This window comes from Mastomys coucha, unplaced genomic scaffold (assembly GCF_008632895.1).
Source record: "Mastomys coucha isolate ucsf_1 unplaced genomic scaffold, UCSF_Mcou_1 pScaffold21, whole genome shotgun sequence".
Taxonomy (NCBI): Eukaryota; Metazoa; Chordata; class Mammalia; order Rodentia; family Muridae; genus Mastomys; species Mastomys coucha.
In genome coordinates, this window is record NW_022196904.1 from 97,685,690 (window position 1) to 97,696,691 (window position 11,002).

At 47.7% G+C, this 11,002-nt stretch overlaps 1 long non-coding RNA gene across 1 annotated transcript in view; it reads left to right on the forward strand.

Moving 5' to 3' along the window:
* Positions 1 to 11,002, forward strand: part of LOC116102766 — a 19,933-nt gene that overhangs the window by 4,756 nt on the left and 4,175 nt on the right. The window lies entirely within an intron of this gene.

Below are 11,002 nucleotides of genomic sequence, written 5' to 3' on the forward strand. Positions count from 1 at the left end.
TGTGTGTATGTGTGTGTGTTCAGACAGGATCTCATGTAACCTCAGGATCTGTGTAGCTGAGGCTGGCCTCCACCTCCTGACCCTCTTGCCTCCACCTCCAATGAGCATGTGCACCAGGCCTGCTGGCTTGCTGTCTCTCATCAGTTGTACAGCTGGCAGCATGTCTCTCAGTGCCCTTGCTCCTTTTCCACCCTCTGATGTGTTTTCTAAAGCAGATGTTTTTGCTTATGATGAGATCCAGTTTATCAATTTTTCTTTTAGGGATTGTCCCTAACTGTTAAGCACTCATTGCTTAACTAACAGTGAAAAACAGCTAGACCCACTCCCCAGCTCTAGGCTGCCCCGTCCCTTCCCTGTTTGGACCGCAATTGAGAGGCTTGCAGGCCTCCAGGGACTTAAGGCCAAGGAAACCACAGTGAAAGGTTTCCCATGATTTAAATAAATGAGGGAGATGAAAGTGTTCCTAGAAATGGGTCCTTCTCAGTGTTAAATTTAGGTCTATCCCACTTTCCAGTGTGCAGTGATGGTTTTTGTTGGATTGTTCTGTTTTGTTTTGTTTGTTTGAGACAGGCTATCTCTGTGTAGCCCTAGCTGTACTTCCTAGGTAGACCAGGCTGGCCTTGAATCTTGGCAGTCATCCTGCCTTCCCCTCCTGTGTGCTGGTATTATGGGTGCATGTTGTCATGCCCAGCTATATAGATACATAGGTTAAGAAACAAAAAACAAAACAAAACAGATGGAGCTGGAACGATTACTCAGTGGATAAGACACGTGCTACTCTTCCAGAAGACCTGAGTTTAATTCACAGCACTCACTTCAGGCAGGTCATAACCACCCATAACTACAGCTACAGTACTGACACCTTCAATGGACTTCCTCAGTTACCTGAATGCATGTGGTATGTATACAGATGCAGACACATATAAATAAGAAACAATGTGTAAAAGTTTTAAAGAGATCCAATTGTCCCAGTACCACTTTTAAAGAAATAATTAACTAATTTATTTTTTATTTTATGTGTGTATGTGCATTTTCCCTGCATACATGTATGTGTACCACACATGTGCCCAGTGCCACCAAGAGCAGAAGAGCATGTCAGATTCCCTGGAACTGGAATTATAGGTGGTTGTTACCTTCCATATGAGAGATGGGAATTGAGCCTGGGTCCTGTGCAAAGCAGACTGTGTGCTAAACTACTGAACCATCCTTCCAGCCCCAATACCACTTCTTAAAAAAAAGACTTTTCCCCGGTCTGCTTTGAGCCTGTATTGAGAAATCAAGGTGAGCGTGCTGGTATTAGCCAGCTGCTCAAAGACCTAGAAGGGAGGTCATTTCAGCCCAGGCATTCAAGGACAACCTAGACAGCATAGTGAGATCTAGTCTTAAAGGGGAGGGAGGGGAGCAAGCCATCAGGGGACAGTCAGTCACCACGTCAGGTGGCCTTATTATAAGTTATATCTAGTCTGGCCCGCTGATCTGATTCTTTTTGCTGCTGATAGCATACTGTCTTGATTTCTATAGCTTTTTTCGTTTTTAAGTCAGATTGTTCAAGAAGCCTTAACTTGGTTCGTTATCAAAGCCATTTTGAATTTGATAGGTACTTTTCAATTTCATCATAATCTGGTGAGTTTTAAGGTTCAGTGCAAGCAAACAACAGTCAGACTAGCTTAGATTTGGGTTGGGATGGTTGGATTTATAGGACAAGTTGGACACAGGTGACAGGCTGGCACTCACAGTCTTTGTAGTCCACAAGCTGTGCTTCTCTACTTATTCAGACTGTCATCCTGTCTCGGGCATGTTCTGTAGTTTTCAGTGTATAGGCCATAACTCTTGTAAAATTTATCCTTAAGTTTGTATATTTCCACTCAGGACATTGAACTCTTTCATATGGGTAATTTACAAATATTTTCCCATTCTGGAGCTTGTCTTCCCACTTCCTTGATAGGGCTGTTTAAGTGAGTTTTGATAACATTCAATTTATCTATTTTTTTGTTGTTGTTCCTTTTACCTGTGGTAAATAAGTTAATTTATAAACTCTATTCATTTCCACCTATATGCATGTCCTCATGCACATATCTCAATGACTTGATTATTGTATCTCTGTGTAATATTGAATAAAGGATCAGAAAATAGGAACATAGCAAATCACATGTCTAGGGATTGCTGGGGTTCCCAAGAGACTAGATCCCCGAGATGGCCAAAAGGGCACTAGGCTTCAATCTAGCCATCATATCTGGTTCCTGTGACAGCTGCCTCTTACACTGTAAATACAACCCAGTGAAAGAAACTCCTTCCACTTTACTGACTTAAAAATCACATGTACTTGTAAACAGAAACAAGGAGCCTGGAGAGATGGCTCAGTGGTGAAGAGTACTTGCTGGTCTCTAAGTTCGGTTCTCAGCACCCATGTCAGGGAGCTCACAACTACCTCTAACTCCAGTTCCAGAAGATCCAACTTCCTTTTCTGGTCTCCACTATCACTTACACTCATGTGCAACACACACACACACATACACACACGCAAACTAAGATAAACTAAACTTTTAAACAACAAAGGAACAAAGGCAAAGCAACTTAGCAGTATATCCAATAGATACACTTCCTCTTCAGCCTCAGTTTCCCCATCTATAAACTGGGAGTGATGATTTTACTAACATGGACAGGCCACTGTGAGACTCTAGTGAGATACTGTTTGCCCACCTTGTCAGGTGGGCTATGGATTAGCAGACAGAGATCATGTGTGTCTTCTGTAGGACTAGGCCAAATGAAGCTCATGAGTGACCTAAAGTTTATAGAGGACAAGAGTACAAGCCTGGCCTCCTTACTGTGCGTGTTGGTGTGGCTTTCCCTTGGTTTTCAGAGTACCATTGCTGGTTCTGTTCTCTATGTAGGCAGATTTCTGTCAAGTTATTGTGGTGCTTATTTTTTTGTTTTGGTTTGGTTTGGTTTTTTTGTTGGTTGGTTGGTTGGTTGGTGTTTTTTGTGTTTTGTTTTGTTTTTAGACAGACTCGAAAGTATCCCAGTTAAACTGACTATGGTAGCCTACAGTGACCTTGAACTTCTGATCTGTCAGTCTCCACCTCTCAAGTGCTGGGGTCACAAAAGACCATACTTTGTTTATGCAATGCTAGAGATGAAACCTAGGGCTTTGTACATACTAGACAAGTTGTCTGCAAACTGAGCCACATGCCCAGGGGAAGTAGTTAAATTCTTGTTGTGGAAGTCACACCTCTACACTAAGGCTCATTTTATCAGAAAAACTGAACACTAACAAGATATGTTCTGTTTTCAAAAATTGGGTTCTTTGGGGCTGAAGAGGTGGCTCAATTGTTAAGGACACTGGCTGCTCTTCAGAGGGTCCCAGTTTAATTTCCAGAACTCACGTGGTGACTCATAACCTTCTGTAGCTCCAATCTGGGGGAATCTGATATCTTTTTATGGCTTCCACCGTAACCTGCACTCATGTATACAAACACACCCCATCCTCCCACACACACATACACATAGTTGAAAATAAATATTTTTTTTTTATTGGATACTTGAGCCTGACTCTCCATCAGCAAACTCATATGTATTTGGCCAGGGGTCAGTGTGGGGAGAGAAGAGAAACCAGCTTTCAGAGATGTTTCAACAGTGTTTCTGGCTTCTGCTTTCTCATGTTTCAAAGAATGTTCTTTCAGAATATTCACAGCACTTGCACAGACATGGTGACCTTGGAAGAACTATTAGCCAGCCTGCTATGAGCTCCCACTGCCTCACCTGTGCAGCCCAGAGCACAGTAATCCTACCTGCCTCCAAGGATGGCTGGGTGGATTAGATGAATTACCGTGTCTAAGGCTTAATAACTAAATGCAGCCTGGCTAGGTCAGGGCCTGGCACTGACTGCAGTTTAATGGTGAGCTGTTGTGATTATGGCCTGGCATGTGGCTGCCCCATGCTCACCAACATCAGGATTTGTCTGTCCTATTGAATCTGTGAGGCAGGCAGTTCCCAGATACAGGGATAGGTGTGATAACTCAAGGAGGCCCCACCACAGGTGCTCAGGAGCTGTTGAAAGGATGGGCAGGAAGAGGAGGACCTGAGAAAGCCAGGGGCATGGAGAAAGAGAAGGAGGTGGTCCAGGACTTGAAGTTGAGTCGTGAAGGAAGAGCAAGACTTCACCAATGGGCATCAGTTGTGTGAGCAGGGCACAGTTGTGGGACCTTGTGCAGAGAAGAACAAAATCACACAGGACCTCCAGTGTGTCCAGACCTTCCAAGTGTCTGAAGCATGGATATCAAGGTTTAACTCATCAAAGGAAGGATGGGGAAAATTCACAAGCACAAGCACATCAGACACTGAAACAGAGCTCCACCCCTGGGACTTGGACCTATTCATAGCTTTGAGGGATCACTACACATGGATCCACGTGTGAACCCAGCTAACCAACTCCACCCATCACTGCTGGAGGTCAGAATCCACAGAGAAGCAGAGACTGAAGCAGCTGCAGTGGGCAGCCACACCAAGCCTTGTGACATGTGAACTCACTCTTTGCTTGGTTTATGAAGTAGGAAGGGATGTTGAGAGATCAAGAAAGAGTAGCAGTCCAGGGGTTACCTATGGGCCCCTCACCTAGGGCCCTCAGAGTCCATGCTGGCTGTAGGCAAGTCACTAGCTCCGTGGATCTGTGGCCACTGAAGCTGAAGGAGCTGCTTTGGATAGGTCAGCATATAGCCCTTGTTAGAGGTGAACCCACAGGGCACTCACTGGGATTTGTGTTTTTGGGTTCCTGGGAAAAGACTTGGACAGAAGCACAGATAGTAACAGAAGAAAGAGTTTATTAAGGGAGAAAGGTGCTTTAAGGATAGCTTGATAAAGGAAAAAGGCACAAATGGCCTCTGATCTTGTCGTCATTTTTCTTTCTTTTTCCTTCTTTCTTTCTTCTTTCCTTCTTTCCTTTCTTCCTTTCTTTCTGTTTGTTTGGTTTTTCAAGACAGGGTTTTTGTGAGGCCCTGAATGCCTTGGAACTCACTCTGGAGAAAAGGCTAGCCTCGAACTCACAGAGATCTGCCTGCCTCTGCACCCTGTGCTGTGATTAAAGATGGACACCACCACCTCCTGGCTGCTCTTGTAACCTTTTGTGGGTCATTTATATCCCACGCACTTCTGCACATAGATATTCTTGCAACCCTTGGTGGGGAGCAGTCCAGTCTTTCTCTCTGTCATTAGTCTCTTTCTTATCCTAGTTTTTCTCTTTTTGTAATTTCATAGTTTATTATTTTTTTCCTAAGGTCCAGGTTGAGTGATTTTGATTTTCTCAAGAGTTATGGAAGGGACATGGGTCTTATATGGGAGGCCCAGAGGAGTGAACACGAAGTTAAATGGTTCTAACAGCCATGCTGACATGGGACAACAGCAGTAAGCGGTGCTTTCTACACATGACCGGTGACATCAGGGTCCTGGGATGGTGTTGGCAGGGTGACAGTGAGGGGACAATAGAACCCTCCTGTGGTATTTATTGTAGGGACTGAGTCCAACTGCCTCACTAGAAAACAGTTCAGCACACAGTACACTCAGATGCCCCTTCCTGATCATCCCCCTTCTGTCTCAGTGTGTTCTGTGATTGCTGGGCAGTGGGCTAAAGTCTGGGAAGGCAGGATTGAGACCATGCCTGTGACAATGCTATCTCAGGAGTGACTGGGTGGGGCAGGCTTCCAGGAGCAGGTGAGCTGAGCCTACTGAGTTCCAGAGGCTTCTCTTCTAATGGGTATTTAGCAGGACAGGACCCAGTCCTCTGGATCAGTTAGGGCAAATGGGATTCATTGCACAGGGAGTCAGTGGGAATCTATCTTTCTTTTTCTTTAATTTTTTTAAAAATGTATTTACTTACACCCTGCCACAATCCTTCCCCCATCCCCTCCCCCCTCTCCTCTAAGCAGGTGAGGGCCCTGGATATTCCACCACTCTGGCACATCAAGTCTCTGCAAGGCTAGGCACATCTTCTCCCACTGAGGCCCTACAAGGCAGCTCAGCCAGAAGGACATATCCCATGGACAGGCAACAGCTTTGGGGATAGCCAGTGGGGATTTTGCTTAAAAGAGTTAAGAGAGATCTGTTTTCTCTCTATCCTGAGTGGTAAAGGGTTCTCTTGAAGCCGCAGCACCCAGATTGGAGTTCAGGGACATGTTCCCAGTCAGCCTCCCTCTGCAGTGCCAGGCAGGTATTCTGGTGTCTTAAACAGTGAACAAAGAAAATTCTAGGTGCATGCATGCATGTGTGGGTGTATTTGTGCTTGTATGTATGTGTTGGTTTTGGGTGTGGTAGTCAGCAGGATCTGGTAGCCAACCTATCAGAGCTATTGCCACAAGAGGCAGCTATCAGAATGTGAATCCTGCTAGAGAATTATGCCAGCAGATCAGAACCAATACAAGATGATAGGCACAGAGTTCAGGTTAGGTGAAGTCAGTGCCTAGGGACATCTTTGTCGTTAGGGAAATTGGGGTGATGGTTGCCCAGGATTAACTCCTTACAAGTTTCCATTCTGCATAAAAGACTGGATTCCAACCTGGCCCTGCTTCTGTACTCCTCCAACATGGTGGATCAGTGCCACACCATGCCAGGAAGGCCAGGGCTTGCCAGTGGGCTTAAGTCCCTTTCTCCACAGGCTGACATCCTGCATAATAGCTTCCGATCCATCATCAGTAGTCACAGGACAGAGCTGTGAGGGTTGGGCTCCCCTGGAAGAAAAGGTTTGTGAGTGTGTGCATCTGTGCATGCATTGAGTGGACACCCGTGAGCATATCTGAGGTCTGTGCACACAATGCAGACAGGTAAGTTTGTGCATCCTTGGAGACGGGTGTGTATGCACGTGCCACCAGGGTGGCCACATGTGCAAGTGTTATGTCTCTGAGTGGAAATACATGCATAGGAAAATAGAAGGGGAGGGAGCAAGGCATAGGACCTGGGAGTGGGCAATATGGATACTGTTCCCTTTCCCTGAACCCACAACTGGGTGTGATGGGGGCCTCTGGAACAGCTGGCTTTTCATGGAAGTTCCTGCCCACTGGTAATGTCTAAAAACAGTGGCCTAGTAAGCGAGGTCCTGCACTGCCAGGGGGATCCACCAGAGGGGTCTGGTTTTATCAGAAAGCCTGGAAAGCATGTGATCTATAGCACAGAAGACCCTTCCCTGCTTGGCTTTGGCAGTCCATTACCAGAAGCTGAGCCTTGGGATCCCACTTCTGCTCAGAGGGGCTCTGGGGCAATCCGGGGCCCACATCAATGTTGGATGAGCCCGTGCTGTGTCTGCATCGCCTCGATACCATCTTCCTCAGTCTCACTTTTAGTGTAACGTGAGAGTGAGAACAGGCGTACCGACTCCATGCAGGACTTGTGATCTTATTGCCAGTGTCACCTACAAAGAGACAGGGGCTGGGGTAGAGAAGGTGAACAGGCCCCTTGCTAGCTGTATGTGTCTCTGATAGGAATGGGGGTCCAGTGGGGCCCAGCCTCACAGGAATAATAAGGCCAGCTTGGCCTATTCTTGGCCCCTGGCTCTTGGTGCTAGGTTACACCTCCTCCTCCCAGTTCCGGCCACCTCACCTTCCCCGGTGTCATCTGTCTGTTGATTTGTCCCTGGGGCAGTTCAGCCCCATTCACCTCTATCCCCACCCCTTGCTCTGGGGGTTTCCTGCTGGAGAAGGGGTTGGAGGGGCAGCTGCTAGACCAAGAGAGACGCCCCCCTAGAGGAAGAAAGGGGAATAACAACAGCAACAAAACCTTCACAGCAGGTGAGTGTCCTCCCACCCCCACCTGAGTGCTGCGGGCAAGGGTTAGGAGCACAGCTCCCGACACCACGACTGTTCCTGCTCTAACCCTGACTTTACACCGTGCCTGATGAGATCTCAGTGAGTGTGCTGGTAGTCTGTGGGCACCCTATATTTGTTGGCACTGTGTAGCAAGAGGCTGTGTCTTCCAGATGTACTGAATCAGGGCGTTATGGCCAGCATACTAGTGCCTACTTCTGTAAACAGTTTATTGGTGCACTGCTAAACCTGTGTTTTTAGATACTGTCAAGGCACCTTCGCCCTGCAATCATGGGGCTAATCTGTCTCACACGTTTAAAATATTTATTCTTTGGCCCTTTAAGAAAAACCTTGCAACCTTGTGAGCTATTCCCCAAGGCTGCCCTGCTTTACCCCAAGGTGGCCATTCTCTCGAGTCTTCCCCACAGCTGCCTCCCTCCGCCCTGTGCAATCCCCACCCTACCCACACACTCAGCATATCCCCTGCTGGGTGTTCACCACTCCTCGGAACACTACCTCAGGCACCAGTCAGCTCTGGTGATGACTTGTCCCTGGGAAGAAGTGAAAGCGCATAGGCACTGAGCATTCTGGAACCCAGCAGGGTAGCTGAGGGCTCAGGCAGGACCCTTTCCCTGTCCTGGTCCCAGGCTGTAAGGGAGTTTGTTCCTAGGCCACAGAAGCCAGGTAATTTAAAGATGCTTCTCTGGACCCCCAAGTCAATGCTGGTACTTGTAAAGCTGGTCAGACGGGCTGAGATGGGCTCTGGTCACTTCCTGAGGAACAGACCAGGAGCTGGTGGCAGCTGAAGTCTTGCTGAAGGAGTAAGACCCACTGCGGAGTGGAGAAGTATTTAGAAGGCTGCAGTGCATCCTGGAAGGGAACCTGGGATCCAGCCCCTCCCTACCTGCTGCTCTGTTGTTGTCATGTACAACCATGGGACCTGTGTTGTACCTTATCTTCAAAGCCCCAAGCCTTTGGGAGCAAAACAGAATCCATTTCCTAGGCTTTCTGTGCACATTGGAGTTCAGGGGTGGGACAGACAGGGAGGGAAACATCACTTGATGCCTTCCTGCTCTGACACCACTAGGTGGCACTGGCGGTACCAGCTCCTAACTGTGTCTCCACTTGAAGCCTGAAAGGCTATGCTCACACTCACTGAATCCCACTGGCCTGACCAGCTCCGTCTCTCCTGAAGTTTCTTGAAAACACCTGTAGACTGGAGACTGAGTGTTTCCTTGGGCCGGAGATCATTGGTGTCCACCTGTAGTTGTAATTTGCTTCTGGCTTATCTATCTTCCTTTAGCAGTTGTCAGAGACATAGGCCTCCTCTGGACCTCTCAACTGGCCTAGGCCAGGCACAGTGTAGAGAGTGGAAGTTTGGTGTGTCCAATGTATAAACCACATTTTATTTCATTTTAGCTGTCTAGCGTATGCTTTCTTAGTATCCAGCAGCCCTGGGAGAATCAGGACAAAAACCACAAGACACGGGAATAGTGTTTCCCCCTCTGGCTTGGGTCTGGGTGGTGCCAGCATTCTAGAAGTCCAGATATGAAATGAGAAGCTCATAGGCACCACAGGGAACCCTAGAGAGGGCTGCTTATTTCCGGGTACAGTTTTCTGACCTCTGTCTAGAGCCAGGAGCCAACAGGGGTCAGAGGCATAAGCCAGCATGGATACTAGGGCCTGTCATGTCCTACTCCTCTCATCTGGCCGCAGCTCAAGCCAATACAAGAGGCTCCCCATCTATAAGTGTCTAGGAGTCCTAGGCGTCACCTCGGAAGACTGCCCTGGTGTTGTGTGGGGGGTGGGGGATGCACTTGGCTTTGGACATGGAGGGAAAATGTCAGCAGATATGCTAGACCAAGCAGTAGGGGAGAGGATGCCAGGGTGAGGCCTGACATAGGACTCTGCTTAGAGACTAGGGGCAATGGTGAGTCCCTCAGGAGCAGCAGTTCCTAGGAAGAAGGGTGGGAAATCCTGTCCACTGTTTCTCACCATGTTGGCAGAGTTCAGGCCAGCTCGTTCTCTTGAGAGTGGCCCCAGGAAAGAGGCCTTAGTTGAGATGCAGGTGCCATTTCCCTGTCTAGAACAGGGCTCCAGGAGAAGACTGGCATCGCTCACCTGGATAATTACTAGTTTGGGTTCAATTTCCATTCAAAACAGTCATCCCAGCCTGAGCTGGTGTCAGATCTGAAGGCTGATTATTACGAACATTCATCAACAGCCTCTCTGCTCCAAGCAATTACAGCTAACCTGCCGTTCCCAGGAAGTCATGAAAGACTGCAGCCTCTTCCCTGCCCACCCCATTACTCCCTCCCTGTCTCCCCTCCCCTCCTCGTAGCAGCCAACCTGAGGGAGGGCAGGAAGTGGAAGCTGCCTTCTGAGTCACTGCCATCCTGTGTGTAAGGGGCCATGTGCTGGCCGCTGTTTATCTCAGAAGCCCTCTTTACATCACAGAGGCATGTGAATCTGCATGCAGTATACTCAGGACTGAGACGAATTTGTGCACTTGGCAGATGGTAGTTAGCTATGGACTGGTGGTACTTTGTCACCTGATATATTTTCAACAGAGTCAGAGTCCATCCCCTAAGGAGACTCAGACTGTCCCACTCCTTCAGGCCCCAGAAAGATGAAGTAAGAGAGGCATTTATCTCTCCTGCATAATTAAAGGGATCTCTAGAAAGTCCATTAATCAAGCCAGGTGTGGTAACTCAAATGTCTGTAATCACAGCACCCAAGGACTGATGCAAGAGGACTGCCACAAGTTCAAGGCCAACCTGGTACATACAGGGAGTTCCAAGTTAGGCCATGCTAGATAGTGAGACACTGTCTCAACAAAAACCTCATACATCAAAACGATATTTTAATACCATCTCTGAAAAATAATCAAGACTTGATGAAGTGGCTTAGGTGGTCAAAATTGCTATGGAGCCTGGTAACCCGAGCTGACCGTCCAGGACCTGTTGTGGGAGAAGAGGCATAACTCCCCCATCCCTCCCATTCCCCACCCCCCACCCCCCCACCCCCGTGCTCTTCTGGTTTCCAAGTACGAGCTGCAGCCTAAGTACATCCGAGTATTAACTAATTGTTTTAAATATCAAAACAAAACAAATGTGCAAACATCTCCAAGCAAGAAAAGCCCAGGATTTGGCCTTGCTTCCCTAACTCCACTATTTTTAGACAGTGGTTTAAAATTTTACCCTTTAGTCGTGGACACC